General features: G+C 50.9%; 2 long non-coding RNA genes across 2 annotated transcripts; one reads left to right on the top strand and one right to left on the bottom strand.

The window, feature by feature from the left end:
• The first annotated feature begins 1673 nt into the window (after positions 1–1673).
• LOC137864904 (uncharacterized) lies at positions 1674–11136 on the top strand. The gene is made up of 4 exons (XR_011101683.1): positions 1674–2453; positions 4186–4351; positions 4482–4965; positions 9666–11136. It is a non-coding gene; the product is annotated as an uncharacterized lncRNA (long non-coding RNA).
• A 4046-nt stretch (positions 11137–15182) lies between these two features.
• LOC137864812 (uncharacterized) lies at positions 15183–16179 on the bottom strand. Its single transcript, XR_011101630.1, has 2 exons — positions 15545–16179; positions 15183–15454 (listed from the first exon to the last, which is right to left on the bottom strand). It is a non-coding gene; the product is annotated as an uncharacterized lncRNA (long non-coding RNA).
• Between the last annotated feature and the right edge of the window lie 424 nt (positions 16180–16603).

Here is a 16603-nt window from a genome sequence, read left to right as displayed (position 1 = left end):
CCTGCAGAAAGGGGGGCATAAGTGAGCTCAACGTGAAAGAAAAAGAAATGCCAGCCACTCCAGAAGCAGACAAGGTTAAGCACCTCTCTGCCATGATGGAGGACCTGAGTCAGGTCCCCAGATGCCCTTCACTATGTCCTGGGCCTGCAGACCAGGTGGGAGCACCTGCTGCACAGCCAAAGTATATGCAGAATACTGCTGGAATTAGTTTTGTCTCCTGACATCAATGCCTGTGTTGGACAGGCCTGAACACGTGCGAGTGGACCCCCACAAATATACCAGCCTCAGTCATTGCAGTTCCCTTCTCCACACAGGAAGGTTTCTTTCCTTCCAGGGGACACTGTCCTGGTGTCCCCAAGCTTAGAGCTCTCTGGCTGCACAGTGCAGCTTGTTCAGATGCCTCTACAGGATTGTGCAGGTGATCAGGGCAGAGACACAACACTAACACAATGCTTTTGGATAAGCAGCCCAAAAAGAGGCGATTGCTGATGTGCCGGAGTCTGCTGTGCCTTGCTTCCCTGCCCTGCTCTGCTCCCTGCTGTGTTTAACAGGGAAACCACAGCACAAGGGCTGGTGCGTGCCGCTGTGCTTTACAGACAAGTACTCCCACCTGCCAAGGCAGCCAGCAGCATATTGCCTACACAAGGTGAAAGTCAAACCAGTTCGGAGGCTGGACAAAAGCCACGTGAGGTTCCCTTGTTCTCCCCCAACAGCCCCCAGGTGGGGAAGCACTCTGCACATTTTGGGCAATGCAGAGCAGCCCCATGGAGCACACCTGGGCTTTGCGCTGGGACCTTGTGCAGTGCTGAGACCTACCCACTTGTTACAGCGCACATAAGAAAAGTAATTCCCTTTTATTCCACCTTTTAATTCACAATCATGTTTCCGCTTCGTTATGTGAATGGGATAAGAGGAGCTCCCAGACTGTCTTTTCAAGACCATTCATTATTTATTCATTCTTTTTACACTGTTTTTCTGTCTGTCCTTATTTGATTTTTTTTTTATTTTTTTTTTTTTTTTTTTTTTTTTTTTTTTTTAGCCCTTGGTATTATTCTTGTCCCTCTCTAGTTGTCATCTATTCCTACAATACCCTCTAGAGATAGGGTAATCACTCCAAGAAAATTGACTTACATTCAATGGCAAAAAAAAACAGTTAAGTTTCCCAAAGGTACCTTCCATTCCTCAAAAATATTCAGCAAAACTGGTACTTTCCACAACACGAACTGAGGAGTAATGGTGCCACCCAGGCAGGGCTGCAATAGCCCTGTGCAGGTGGACACAGTCCCTGAACCTGACCGCTCTGCAAAGCACATGGCTGGTAACTTTATTCCAGCAGCGCAGGGTGCTATGCACAAGCCCAGCAGCTCCCTGGCCCTCGGGGCCGTCCAGCCAGGCAGCTGCAGGGAGAAGCGCTGCCTCCTGGCCAGGGCTGAAGGGTGCTGTCCCGGGGAGGCTGTGCTCACCCCCGTGGGGCTGCTCTGCTACTGCCAGCCTCGACTGGTGTCTGCACGTTTTGTACATCGCTGCTCGCCCTCCCTGCCCTTTACAGCTCATTAACACGTTTGTTAACAAACAGGACCAACTGCAGAGCTGACACCACAGCTGCCAACACTCAGCGAGGTGTGGATGGATGCTGCCTCCTGCCGCAGCTGCTCCATGGCCAGCCAGGGCTGCTGGTGGGAAGCCCGTGCAGAGCGGGGCAGGAGGGCTGGGCCGGGGCTGCCGGCCCCCAGCACCACTCAGCCTTTAGGGCTGAGCAGCGCTTGTGCTTCGCACAGGGAAGCAGAGGTGCAGAAGCACTTATCCACAGCCCTGAAAGAGGCTGCAGGCACAGTGAGCGTGGAGCTGGTGCTTGGCCTCGTGCGGCAACCTCTTGTGCTGGCCTCGTTTTCAGCAAAACCCCTCTGGGCTGGGAGGCAGCTGCCTGTGGTGCAGAGGGTGGGAGCCACAGCTGGCTGGGACCCTGGGGCAGCATGACGCTGCTGCACAGGAGACAGAGAGGGGCAACTGGGAAGGGAACTACTCCCCTGCTTCTGCTGTCTGGAAGTTTTCCTCGGCTTAAAGTAACACCAGACCATCACCAGATCATGTCTCTGTGCAGTAGTGGAGTGCTCCCCTCCCTGCAAGCATGGCAAAAAAAAAAAAAAAAAAAAAAAAAAGTGATGACGATCAGGCTGTGCATCATTTAGATACAACAAATGCTTTTATAAATGTCAATAACAGCATAATTGAAGTGTCCAGCCTGGCCTTGCCACTTCTGCTTGCCTTACTGGAGGCAGAGGCCGCTTGTCCAGCAGGGGAGCAGCTCCAGAGGGGCTGCAGCTGCTGCCTGGCAGGGCTCAGGGGCTGCAGCTGCTGGGCAGCTCACAAAGGGAAGGGGCCAGGGCCGGGTGCTGCTGAGGGTTGTGCCCTGCCCGTTCTGGAGGCTAACGGTGCAGGGGCTTGTTCTCCAGGTGGGTGCTGAGGGTGTGCTGCCATGGGTCCTTCCCTGGCATGGGGTGGGGGTCCTGCTCGTGGTACACACTGAGAGCTGTGCTACCAGCTACCTCTGGTTGCTGCTGGTGGCACTGGACTGTGCAGCCTGCTTGCCTTGCTCCAAAACAGAGCAAAAACTGATATTACCTAAGTGGTGTGGGCTCTGCAATTGATGCTTTGCACACTCTGAAATGAGGATGCACTGGGAAGAAAAGAGCGTCTGTGTGTAGTGTGGCCCAAGAAGGGTGAGGCAGGAAAACTTACCTTAAAATAACTTAGAAAGTCAGTCTCTTTCCTCCTACGGCAGAGGAGTAATTACTACTTTGTAAAGCTTTTAATTTTTTTTTAACACTGCATATAAATACTGCTGCTCAAGAGTTCAGAGGCAGGCATTTTAAATCTAATCCACATTTAACAAGGCTATTAAAGAAAATGTTTAAGCTGCCAGAACTTAACTGATTACAATATTTAATAAATCTTACAAAAAAAAAAAAAAAAAAAAAAAAAAGGCAGCAAGGAGCCAAGATCACATGGCTTTTATATATGCACTACTGAGAATGCTTTAATGGGAAATGGAAACCCAAAAGATGCAATAATCCTGCCAAAAAGGCCCGCAAATGTATTATAAAAATGTTTAAAGCTCCATTTAAGTTTTTCTAATTAACTTGATAATGACACCAGCATCCCCTCTCTATCAGCCTCCTGGCAGATCAGATGCATCTTGATTGTTAGAGCAATCTTAAGAGTGTGAGAAAAGTGAGATTTTTTTTCCCCTTTCCTCCAGGAGCCTAGGGCAATGCTTTCAGCCGTCCTGCGGCACCCGGGTTGTGTTGGTTTTCAGTTGCTTGGCTCAGGGTGGGAAGGTTTGCTCTGGGGAGCAGCTGGTGCCCTGGGCAGGGGGTGCCCTGCTTGCCCGCTGCCTCCAGCAGCTGAGGTCTTTCTGCTGGTAGTCAGCAGAAGGCAACGGCCAAAAGCTGCTGCTGTCGGGTGCTCAGGGCAGGGGCTGCGGAGCTCCATACAGCTCTGGTTTCCAGAGGGCTGCAGGGCCCCTTCCTGGGGATCTCCGGTGGAGCAGGACTCCGCCAGGCAGCCACCCGTCCGCCGGAGTTCTTGGCCCACTTCTGTAGGCCATGCCCCATTCTCATGGACAGCAGGGGCCCTGTGGGGTCACTGCCACTGTCCTCAGAGGATCAGGCATAGGCTTTAACAGCATCTGTGCCTGGTTGGGCTGCTGGGGTCAACCCAGCATGTGGATGGGGCAAGGGGAATCCAGTCTCTGTCAAGAGGTGTCAGCCCCAGGGGAGCTTTGCTGCTGCCCTTGCCAGAGCAAGCCCGTTTCTGGTCTTGGTGCTGAGAGAGAGGAAAGGTATTTGAGAAAGGCATCCCAGTGAATTAGTGTAGGCATGTTTTGAGACTGCATTTCTTGTTGGCTGAGTCAGAGAAATGGCCCTGAGCTGCAGTATATATTCTGCAGGAGATATTAACTGTAGAAAATCAGAGGTCAAGGCAGAGTCATATAATTTCATGGTTGAAGACTCGTCCGTAGCAGAAGCCTTGCTGATCAGGTGTTCGGTGTTGTGGGGGAGTGCCCCTGAAGGAGCACTGACTGCATTTGGGGCTGGGGTGTGGTACCAAACACCCGGTGAGCTCTGACCCTGGCAGGAGCTGAGGGCGGGGGGCAAACCTGCTGCCCTGCAAATCCCATTTCAGGAGTGCTCAGGCCTCCCAGATCCCCACATCTGGGCATAGATGTGCATTGCTGCTGCTCCTGGTGCCTGTGCCGGGGGAGGTTTGCTCTTGCTCTCAGCCCGGGCAGAAAATGAGGGTACGGAAGCAGAGCTGAACCTCTTCAGATGCCCCCCGGAACGGACCTGAGGTCAGTAGCTGACTTACAGGGCTCCTGCTGCCATTTGCTGCCTGGGGCCAGTCTGATCCAGGCTTTTCAGCAGCAGGTGTTCTCCTGAGCTTTTCATCTGTATTCTTTGTCTCTCGTTCCCTCTCTGCAGCTTTCACATCTCAGGGCAGCACAGGAGAACAGCTGTGGTACCCTGCAGAGTCCCCCCAGAGCTGCAGGGGGAAATCCTCCTCTGCTGGTGACGGTGCCTCTGTTTGCACACCAGCCTGCCTGGCCGCCACCTCACGCTGGGACCTGCTGCCATGCTGCTTGTCACCGTGTCCCAGGCGCTTTGCCAGCCTGCTGCCCGGCAGGAGCAGCTTCTGGAGGAGCTGTGTGTGCCCGGGCCCCGCTGCCTCCTGCCCCGCGCCTGCCACAGCCGCCGGCCCCAGCAGCACCCCGGGGAGCAGCACCCTGGTGGGGATTCCTCACCGACAGGAGATTCGGCCGCTGCTGCATCTGTTCAGTGCGGGCTCTTGCAGAGCACGGTATTTCGATTGGAATGGCACGTGATATGGAGCCAAACAACTCGCGGAAGTCTGTTACATCAATGTAATTGCCTTAATCAGCCAAACTTGTGATCTCTGCAGAAGGAGGTAGGGACTGCTTGACAAGACCTATTTTCTATTGCTCCGTGTGAACTGGACTTATCCCCACCTGTTAAATCTTTATGGGTCCCCCCCCAGATTTTCCTATTATTTTTCCCTTGAGACTGTGGTTACTCCCCAGTAGTTTATAAAATATCTCTGACTCCCCTAAGGGCAGATCTTCTGTTCATCCTTTCTAAATATCAAGGTCCATGTTGGTCTCCTTATTTTCCAAAACACTAATTTATTTCCCCTTGACTCCAAACCTGAATAGAAACAAGCAATGGGGCTAGGTGCTTTGCTTCTACCTCTTCCAAGGTTTCATGGAAGTGAATTTTTCAGGCATGGGATATTGTAATAATTATCACTATTTCTGTGACAGCCTCAGCTAGTAACTGATTGCACGCACTTATCTGGGTGTGATAAATGAGCATAATGGTTCTGAGTACTGACAAAAGTAACTGCTGGATGTGTGGAGGAGGCGCACACAAATCATGTATGTACATTTGCTGTGGCACTGGAAATAAGACCTGCCATCGCTGGAGTTCTTGTCACCAAAAGTCTGTAATCTCCTTTTCTTGAACCCTATGAGGATATGTTCTGCTATCCTATACCCTTTGTCTGCTTCCTAGATCTCATCTGCTTCCTAGATTTCCTGTCTTTGCTTGCACAGGTGGTGATTTCTTTCCCTCCCATCTGTGTGTACACCTCTATGCCCAGTTGCACTCTCCGCATCCCTGTGAGACACACACTGTGTCTCAGTTGCACTGTGAGAGTGCAACTGGGTATAGAGATATAGAGGTGTACACACCTTTCATCCAATGTTATTGTTTTCTGCCTCTCCAGCCACCTGCTAGCCAGCCCAAGCACAACTGGACCAGGGCTGTGGAGGGGAGAGAATATGTATGGGGTGTTGGGACCGCACGTCCTCACTGCGTGCTCTGTGGTGACAGCAGCACGTTGCTTGCGTGCCTCAGCTATTTACATAGCTTGCCTGCAGAAAGTGATGGATGTGCTTGTAATAGCTGTGGGGCCTGCCAGATGCGTGGTCACAGCACTCCTGTATGCCTTTAGCGTGACAAGTACTCAGATGCGTTCTCGTACTGTACAAATTGTCTAACACTTAGATCTGTCAGACACAAATTCATTAGCCAGGTATGTTCTGAAGATACGATCTCCAGGGCTGACCCACGCTGTCTGTAGACTCTCAGGCAGTGATGATGCTGGTCTGTGGGATTCTGCTGCTCTCATGTGCTGCTGCTAAGCACAAGCTCACCCAGCCTGCCTGTGCCTGCTGCTGTTGCCTCCTGATGGGGTTTTATTTCTTCTTTCTCCTCCAGCTCAGCACAATTTGATTTGCTCTGCCACATCTCACAGCAATGTTAATCTGCGTTGTTTAAACTGAGATTTACTACTACTTCGAGTTTTAATTTGGAAACTCTTTCTAGGACTATAGATTTGTTTTCTTGCTATTTTTCAACACTTCATTCCAGCAGCGATATCTTACAGTGCCGTGTGCTGATCTTAGGCTTCATGCAACAGCTCTTTGCAGTGTGGTGTGCCTGTGCCCTGGGCTTGGCTGCATGAGCTTGGAGAGCATGGGTAGGTTTGGTCCTATTCAATCTCTCATTGCTCATCATACTCTTCCTCAAAAGACAACTTTGTGTGTGATGAGCAGGAGGGCTTGGTTCTGTGTTGTGAAGGGTTTGCTGGCTCCACAGCCATCCAGACTCTGGGTGTTTCTAAAGTGTGTTTGAAGGCACCTTTGCAACATCTCTGCAGCCACTTGAATGTACCTTCAAAAAGCCCAGAAAAATGAATGTGGGTCTGCAGCATGTGTTGCTGTAGGCTTTGGGTGAGATGCTGTCAGTGCAGGATTAGTGCTGAAAAGAGGGGAGAAAATGACTGCTATTTATGAGTATCTGCTGTCCCTGGTCTGGGCAATGTAAAGCAGCTCTGACAGCACGTGGCTGACTTGGCAACCATTGAGGTATTCGCCTAATGCAGCAATTCCACAACTTCAGTGGAATTCATAAAATGTGCCTCGACAGATTCCCTGAATCATCACAGCAGGATGCCTAACCCCCATGGAGAGCGGGAGCGCAGGCATTCCCGTTACAATAATAATTGTATTGCTGAAGCATGTCTCTCCTGCCAAGGGCCTAGCAGAGGCGGTTTTGGAAGGAGGACCTAAGGAGGAGATGCTGCAGCCAGACCGGGTGGCGTGGGGGAGTGCCCTGCTGCAGCTGCACCCCTGGTGCTTCTGGAGGGGGGCGGCTGGGTCGAGGTGCTGAGGGGACTAGGAGCTGAGGGGATCACTGTTCTGGTGTATGGGGAACTGGGGGCATCCTGCTCGACAGCCCTGCCCCAAACGCCTGCTGGAGCTGCAGCTGGGAACGAGTCAGTGCCCCACGGAGCCTGGGGAGCACCAGGGCTGTGGTCGCAGGGGCCGGTCGGATGTCTCTGTGTGTTCTCAGGCACTGGCCTCACGTGGAGGAAAGCTCTGTTAGCCACTTCTCCGTGAGGAGAAATAAGCCTTCTTAGAGATCTACAAAATGCTGTCAGTTTATACACAGTGGATGGTGATGTGGCTGCGCACATCTCCCCATGCTGACACTGATGTTCTGGAAGTGGCAGCTCATGGCACAGAAGGGTTTTTCCTGCTGGGATCAACCCACAAGCTGGGGAATGAGTACGTTTATTTCATGGGCATCCATGAGATCCGCTGCTGCTGATTTTCCCGCTACTGCTACAGGTTAATCATTTTGCAGAAGCACCTTGCTGCTCTGAGACAAAGATTTTTTGCTGAAAACCAATAGAAGACCAAAAGAGGAAAAAATCTTTTTATTTTAACTAAGTTCTGATGCCAGGCTGCACTTGCTTGTTGACCAGCATCTCTGTGGTGCTGGCTCCTCTGGATGAGCCCTGTGGTGCTGGGGTCTGGGCACCCCCAGGGCTTCCCGCTGCTCCCTGTGCTGCTGTGCAGTCTACACCCCCCAGGCCTCCTGCACCTGCAGGGGCACTTGTGCTGCTCAGGCTTTGTTAGTGGCACTTCTTGTCTCGGTGTGACCTGGGTGGTGGTGATGGGGTTCCAACCATGCCTGCATTTGTTAAAGAGGCTTCATGTATCATATGGGGTAGATACTTTGAAAAACAAGAGATCAATGTGAGTGTTGAGCTACTTTATTGGCTCGTTCACTTATTAGTGAATGTGGCTCCCTCCTTGCTGTTTGTGCTCAGAATGGATTTTTATTGCTTAATTCTCTGTAAGTGAAGTGCTAGCAAATTGTAAAATCCTATTGCTTAACATGTAGCATTAAGTATTGAACTAGCAAAAGAATCAATTACAGGTTCGGTCACTGATTAGCTTGACTTTTTATGGAATTTAACGTCAAGTCTCATTATAATTCTGCTCTTTAATTCAGCAAATACAGCACGTGTTGGAGGGATAATGGCTCGGAGTGGCTCTGCTCCAGCTCTCCTGCTGCAGTGTGCCAGCGAGATGCTCAGCACCCAGCTTCAGAGCAGCCCTGTGAAGCCCCAGGTGGGGAGACAGCAGCTGAGCCGTGCTGCTGGGCCGCCTGCTCAGGGCTCTCTGTAAGGACAGGGCTGACCCTGAGCCAGCAGCTGCTCCCCGCCCCTGGGGGCTTGCAGGTTCCCCAGCCCTGCAGGAGACACGTCCCAGCCTGAGTCTTGTTCTCCATTTCTCTGCCCTCATTTTCTTGTCTGTGGAGGAACCAGGGTCTGTCTGCAGGGTTCAGGCTGCTTGCACCATGCGCCCTCCTGCACGCTTCTCCTGCTCACTGGACTCATGGTTCCCTGCAAGCTGGTGAGAGGGGGAGCTGCTGAGTGAGCAGCTCCTTCACTGAGGCTTTGTAGTGTGCTCTGCAAGCATGGACCAGCACCCTGCCACACGCACCGGAGAAGAGCCCACATGGTGTACTCTGCTGCAGTCAGACTTGTGGGTATTCCATTATGGTCAAAGGCTGGATGCAAAGTAATGTACATTTGGAATCTGAAATACTGATGAGCCCCCTGAGCTTCTTGTCCTTTGGGAAATGTGCAAGGAACGGCTGTGAGTAGTTTACAGGAACCTTTCAACAAAGGGCAGGGCTGGTGCCATGTGGCAGGAGACACGGGCACATCTGCAGAGTCCATCAAAGACCTTAAATCTGTCTGGCTGATGGTAAAATATCAGCGTAATGACTCAGGGCAAGTGAGGTATGAGGAGGTATCTGAGTCCAAATTAAAAATCCTAGCAGAAACATTTGAATCAATTGTAATCGGAGTGCGGTCTCTGCTGGAAGATCTCCAAGGAGGGAGCCGCAGGAATGCTGCGGTGCGCTCTGGCGCAGGGGGCTCGTTGCAGCTGCCCAGCAGAGGGCTGAGCCGTGTGGGGACAACCCCCTCGTCCCTCTGCAGCCCTCAAGCTGCAGGTGGAGGTGACGGAGAGCTGCTCTGCCCTGCACACTGCTTGTCCTGTGTGCAGCTCCTGCCCTGCTGCCACTTTGGGAACGTGTCCCTGTCCTAGGGCTCCTCCTGGCCCTGCAGGTCGGGGCCCCCTGGGGCCAAGACACCCCTCCCCCTGTGCTGCCCTTGTTGAGGGACAAGTGCAATTGGATTTCCAAATTACACCAGCTCTGATTAAATTCAATATCCCTTTTCTCTAGCCAGACAGCCCTTTAATTCCTTTTCTTTCGATTGTGCAGGGACCCTTCTACACACCTCAGACCCTTCGGCAGGAAATCTTTGCTGTGCAGAGGCTGCTGCGTGCTGCTGCTGCAATAAAGGGGAGACACGGCTCCAGCACCAGCAGAGGAACAGAAGCAGGTTTTCCCTTCCAGCACTGAGGTTTTTGGAGGCTCCTTCTCGTCTGGATGAGCTTATCCCCCTTCCAGGAGAAGCTCCTCTAGCATACTAATTTATATCGTACTCATGCAATCCCCTTGCATCCTGAATGAGGATGGTTTGGGAAATTAAATTTTGTATGAAATGCACCAAAAATCCGATGTCCTCAAGCAAGACATCTGTTTTTTCATCCACCAAAAGGGAAGGCATAACCAACCGCAGCAGCTCTGGGGTCAGCAGAGGGAGAAGGAAGGACCCCTTTGCTGCGGGTGCAGGGGCCGTGGTGCTCGCGTCCCAGCGAGGACAAGGTTTGGTCAGTGTCCAGCATCCATCGGAGCACAGCGCCTGCCTGGGAGCAGTGGTGGCCTGTGGCCATGTTGCACAGTGCCTGCGCAGTGCTTGGCACGTTCGTGGTTTCGGCAAGTAATAAATAACAATAATGATTATGAAAGCATTGTGCATGTGCCCCTAGGGCTCAAAAAAAAAAAAAAAAAAAAAAAAAGCCTTTTACATTGAAAGCCAACTGTAACATTTTCCCCCTTGTCTAATTCACAAAATATGCCCATAAAAACAATAATTTATCTGTACAAGGGCAATTCCCTAGGTATTAAACCAAAGATTGATAGCTCTTGACTACCCTGTACTAGTAGAGAGTGAGACCCAGTGGAATTCCCTGGAACTTTGCATGAGTGTAGAAGCTTTTGGTGTTTGCATACACAAAAATCATTAAATGTAATGGTATTTCCTGCCAGGGATTAAACTCTGGGATAGGTCTGGTGCCACACCCAGCTGTGTTCTCCGAGCATGTTCATGTCTTCCCCAGGCTCAGGGACTGGCTTACCCCCAGATTTTCAGGAAAGAGCTGAAAGCAATTGCTTCTTCCTTTCTTCAGGCTTGACTTTCACATCATAGCTTTTCAATGTACTTAAATCCGTGTGGTGTTTAAAATTCAGCTATGTTTGTCGGAATTCAATTACCCCTGAAGATTACACAAAGATTATCAAAGTTGTAAACAGCAGAATATGCTCAGAGATCAATGAAGCGCAACAAAGACCATATTTAACAGGAGAAATAAAAGTAAGGGCATGCTGGCAAACTCTGACAGTGGAGTGTAATGTTGCATCATCGCGCTGAAGGTTGGAAAGTAATTGAAATCTATGTTATAGCACAATATATCCCTGCACAGATTTGCAGTCATGGAGCACAATTTCAGCTCTAATATTCAAGCAATTCATTTGGTTTAAGCAGACACAGGATCTGAGTTGTTCTTGTTAAGTGTCGGTGTGGAACATCCGTGCAGGTTGCTCGGCGGCAGCAGTGCTGCTGCCCACACGCATCCCGAATTTCCCTTTGGCCTGGCAGCCTCCCCAGGGCACAGCGGGTGCCTCAGATCCCACGCAGGCAGCTCCCCTGCCCTGGGTGCTGCCCTGCTGCTGGCACAGGAGCTGCTGCCAGAGGAGCCTGCTGTGGCTGGGAAGCAGCAGGTGGATGTGATGCAGGAGCCTGGCTGCCAGCCCCTCTTCCCAGCAACGCCGTGCTCTTGTAAGAGGGATTTGTTTGCTCTGGGGGCTGTGGCCCTGCTCCATGGGGACTCCTTCCTTGTCAGCACCCTTCCTGGCCATGCCAGCTGCCTCGGAGCCCCCCGCAGAGATCTCCTCCAGCCAGCCGCACCTCCTTTGTGTTCTGTGGCTTTCCATTGTCATTCTGGATGCAACGCGGCCAGCTGATTTTTCTTCGCCTTAATATATTGCCACTATAATACCAAGTCTAGCAGAACAATGAACTCTAGAGGATGGAGATACCTTCCTCCTGTTTTGCAAACTAAACATAATTTTTATTTGTGCTCAGATTTGTGGCTCCTGCAGGCGGAGCACGTGGGGCAGGAGGAGGGACCCACAGGGCAGGGAGCTGGGGCCGAACCACTGCTGCCGCCTGTCCCCGTGGTCCTCAGCAGCATTGACATTCAGAGGAGGATGCATCCTTTTGTCAAACACTACGGGGGTTTCAGAAGAAACCCTTCAACCCAGATTAATTACTGTTATCTGTACCCGCTGGGGCCCGGTCCACCTGCCTGCCTCTCGTCTGCTGCAGCCAGAACATACCGAAATTCTCATTCCCTTTCTGCTTTTCTTTCTCTCTTTCTCTCCCTCTCTCACTCTTTTTTTTTTTTTTTTCCTATTTACTTCTGCTTTAATCTGCATATTATCATCAGTGCAAAGACCTCTGAAATAACATCTGACAAATGATGCCTATTAAAAAAACCTCTGCACTGTCCTCTTTCACCGCCTTCCAATTTGGACTAGCACTATAACTATGCATCAATAGACAAGCAATATTATGTTAAGAACATGATAAAATACCAGCAGCTTCATAATGGCAGCAGCCAAATGGTAATTTCTGCTTCAGAAATTGGTCATTTATTTTGCTGGTCTGTTCTTACGTTCAAATTAGATGAAGTTTAATATACTGTAAAATTGAATGTATTCTATCCTTTTCAACAAATATGACATGTATGAAATGATTTATGGGTCTTACAAACCTTAAAATGTTAAATAATCTCCTTTTTCCTGTGCCTTAAGTCAGTGATGCCAAATACTTTAAGTACAGAGAAGCAAAACTTTATTAGCTCCCATCCTGATCATCACTTTATTTTGCTGCATTTACAGAGGCAGGAACAGTATTTAACATATTAGACTGAGTTTAGAAGCAGCCATATTAATTGGTACATTAATTTTACCCCATTAACTGTAATTGGTAGGAAAGCGATTCTTCCTGGGTGAATGTTGTAATTTTTGTTCTAAATTTTTAATAAAGTCACGATGGCTCTGCAGATGCCTAAGTGAGGCTGCTCCACGGACCCAACCCTTGCGCACCGCCGGCCTCTCCCCGGGAGGCACGGGGCTGCCCCCACGGTGCTGGCATCTCCCCAGGGTGGGAAGTTTGTCCTACTCTGAGCTGAATTTAATCTCTGAGTTGCTTGCAGCACAGACAGGAGTAGGGGCTCCTTAACAGCATGAAGGAGAAGGGAGACAAACTCACCCTGGCTGGCAACACCTCCACAGGTCCGTCTGGTGTCCCTGGTGCCGTGCGGGAGCCTGCAGCGAGGTCCCTGCAGCACTGCAGGGTCTGAACGAGCCCGGCTCTGACCCCCCTGGCCCGCCAGTGAGCTGCTCCCCCGGCAGGTGTGAAGCCAGGGTTAACTGGATGGCTTCCCTAGAAAATTACTGACAATATGGAAATCCCACCTTGATTTGAAAATAGGCATTTATACCTGTTAAACTTGGTGTGTTCAAATGTTTCGTGGTGTCCGAGGCTTGTGGCATTCAGCTTCAGACAAGGCTGGTGACAGCAGCTCCTCCAAAACACGGGGAGGCTGGTTAGGTGGAGGCAGCCCTCCCCTGCCGGGTGTCTTAGCTACAGGGCAGGGAGCAATTCACCCTCTGCAGCCTGCAGCACATTAAACCTTCTCCTAAGGCCTGGCCCCAGATCCCAGGGAAGCTGCCGGGGTGGCTGCCCTGGCTGTGGGGTGGGGTGACGGAGGATGTAGGAGCAGCTGAAGGGCAGGATGAGGGTGACATCCTCCTGGCTTACAGGAATTTAGAAGCAACTTGTCTCCTTGCCCTTAGCCCCTTCTTTTTTTCCTGATCAGCAGTTTGTCCCTGAGTGTAAGCCCAGAGCAATACAGGCTCCTGCAGTCCGTTGGAGCTGCAGCCCTGTGCACCAGGATAATAGAGCAGCCTTTTATTCTGTTTATTTGCTCTATATAATTTTTCCTGCTCTTGCTGACCCTTCTGGGAAGCGTTCCACCCTTCAGTCTCTCTGCTGGGTTCCAGAATTGTTCAGCTTAGGCTATATTTGCATTTCATATCCTATTTAAACCAACATCATCAAGGTCAGAGCATACTGTTGAATCGGAATAGGCTAGAAGACAGCAGTACCTCTTCATGGCACTCGCAGGTTTCCAGGAGCAGTACAGAAACACCACTGCCTGGAGAGTGCTGTGCCTTTACCGCAGCTGCTGTCTGCAAAGAGTCTGAGCCAAGCACTGCACGCGCACACACACACAGACACACAGACACACACACAGACACACACACACACACAGACACACACAGACACACACAGACACACACACACACACACACACACAGACACACACACACACACCCCACACCCCACACCCATGCCCTGGGCTAGAGAACACACAACACGCTCTTCCTTGCTTTACATCCCCTTGTGCTATGACAAGGCTCACTCCCAGCCAGACCCTTGACAGAGACACTGGCCCAGCCCTGGCCGCTTGCTGTTTGGCTCCTAGGTCCAAGAGCAGAGCCCTTCAGCCAGCCAGCTGCTTCCTGGGCAAGGTGTGGGGATTTTAAGGCAGCGACAGGGACAGACTGCCCGGTGCTCTCCTTGGAAAGGCTGGCAGCTCCGGGAGCAGCTGCTCTGCAGGACACTGGGTGGCCCGGTCGGATGGCACCGGATGGAGTAACCCACCTGCCCCCAGAAGGCAGCTGCATTTATGCCCCATCTCAGAGCATTACCTCAATGCAGAGGCGAATGTGCATCTCCATGTGTGCATGTGTGTTTGTACGAGCATACAGCAGTATGCTGTACAGAGAGCTAAAATATAATGATTTTTGCATCCATGCACAAACAGACTGCTTTTCCTTTCATTAAGGAACATTTCAGATGGAAAAGTAGCTGGATTTCTCATGTGAAAAAACAATTCTGCTGAAGACTGAGAGCTGTTTAGAATAAACGCCAGACACTGTGTGATGGAGACATTGCATGGAGACTTAATGCTGGTCACATCTCTCTTCTCTGCCAGTAAGTCAAGGATGTGTCTTTGCTATTGTATTTGGTGACTCATCTTTCAAATAATCATCTCTGGGAGAATTTTGTGCCAAGATGAAAAAATGCCAGGATCCCAGCAGCGTGTGTGTGTGTGTGTGTGTGCGTTTTCCTCTGAGCACACCCTCGGAGGGAGCTATGGGGCAGCTCTGCTCTTTCTTCCCCACTGCAGGCAAGGTGGAGGGGGCATTGTCCAGTTGCTGGGCAGCCCCTGGTTTGGGCAAAGGATGGGGAGCAAACAAACACAAATTCTGGCAGAACGCATTGCTGCTTCTTGGCGGTCCCACTCACCATGGTTTGAATCAAAAAGGGGGTCAGGCAGCCCAGGGCACCTGCAGAGCCCGTGGGCATGGGGCAGCTGGTGCCACACCTGCCATGTGTGTGCATGCCCACCTGCCTCAGGGCTGGAGCTGTGACTGCAGCGAGCATCCAGCAGCACCTGGAGGCTTCCCTCAGCTGAGGAGCAAAATATGCAGATTAGCTGAGTAAGTGAAGTGCAGTATGCTAATTAATTCAACAGACTCACTGTTCCATAACATCAAACCTACACAAGGAGGATGTGCTTGAATTAGCTTCCCCTGGAAAACATTTGCTTGCTGCTTAACAAAAAGTTACACAAACTTATTAAACACTTAACAAGAATGCGAATATGAAAGAAACTGTAGGTGCTGTGTGGGCTAAATCCAAGCAGCTGTCCCCAGAGGCAGAGCAGGATTCCTCAGTGGTACCGCGAAGGCTTCAGCCGCAGAGATGTGCCTGTGATCCTGAGACGTGCCAATAGCGTTTTGTTTGTGACCTGGAAGAAACCCGTAGTGTAAATGGCCAGGAAAACAGAAGCTGGGCACCACGGGCTGCGAGCACCACCTCTGTCCTCTCCCTGTCTCACCGGAGTGGTAGCCGCATGCAAAGGTCACAGGGGTGCCAGACTCGTCCTTCTCCAGGAAGCTTTAGAAGCTAGTGCACAACCTGCTTCTCCTAAAGTACACGTGTAAAGTGCACTCACATCTAAAATGAAAACCAGCCCCGAATCACACCTGCTTGGGCTGCTCTGTGATTTATCAGGGATAAAGCAGCCCTTAATGTGAGAGGAGATAAGGGCGTGTATCCATGGTGGCAGTGCACTCAAACACAGCCGTGTGTGAGCACCACCCTGGGGCACTGCTTCTCTCCATGGCCTTCCAGCCATGCAGCCTCTTCCTCCTGCTCCATCTCTGCTGGGCTACCAGCCGACACCTCCATTGCACACAGGTCTGTCTGGACCCAGACTGTTCAATGCTTGCCCAGAGAATCCAAGGAGAACCGCAGATATCACCTGAGAGCACTACCACAATGACTGATGGGGCTTTCCAGAGCAAAAACAGTAAAGCCCCGCAGCAGGAGCATTTGCTATCACCTGGGTACAGCTGAGAAGAGTGGATGGAAGAGACAGCTTCAAAAACAGGAAGAAAAAAGCTTTAGCAGAAAGGATTTGACAGCTGCAATCAGACCGGGAACTTAAGGAGCTGAGGAAAGAAAGATGCAGTTGGGCAGAGGAGGAAGGGGAGAAAGCAGTGCACCACATCCAAAGGCATCCTCTGCACAAGCACATAAATCTAAATCTCCAGAAGACCCGTGCTCCTACAGCGACCACTGGAGCACCATGAGCATGGAGTCGTGAGTCCATTATTTGGTATGACTCTTGGTATTTCTCAGAGGGACCAGCATCAAAGGAATTGTCATGTGAACCTGGTAAGGCCAGGCTGGATGGGGCTTTGAGCAAGCTGGTCTAGTGGACGGTGACCCCCTCGTAGCAGGGGGGTGGAATTAGATGATCTTTAAAGTTCCTTCCAACCCAAACTATTCTATGGTTCTGTGATTCTGTGATTCTATGATTCTGTAATTCTGCGATTGTATGAATGGAAAGATTCCCTGAAAAAAATGAATGTCTCAGAGGACTTGCTCTTAG

Source organism: Anas acuta, chromosome 15 (assembly GCF_963932015.1).
Source record: "Anas acuta chromosome 15, bAnaAcu1.1, whole genome shotgun sequence".
Classification (NCBI taxonomy): domain Eukaryota; kingdom Metazoa; phylum Chordata; class Aves; order Anseriformes; family Anatidae; genus Anas; species Anas acuta.
The sequence above is the reverse complement of the archived record's forward strand: the minus strand, read 5'-3'. Positions and strand labels throughout refer to the sequence as shown.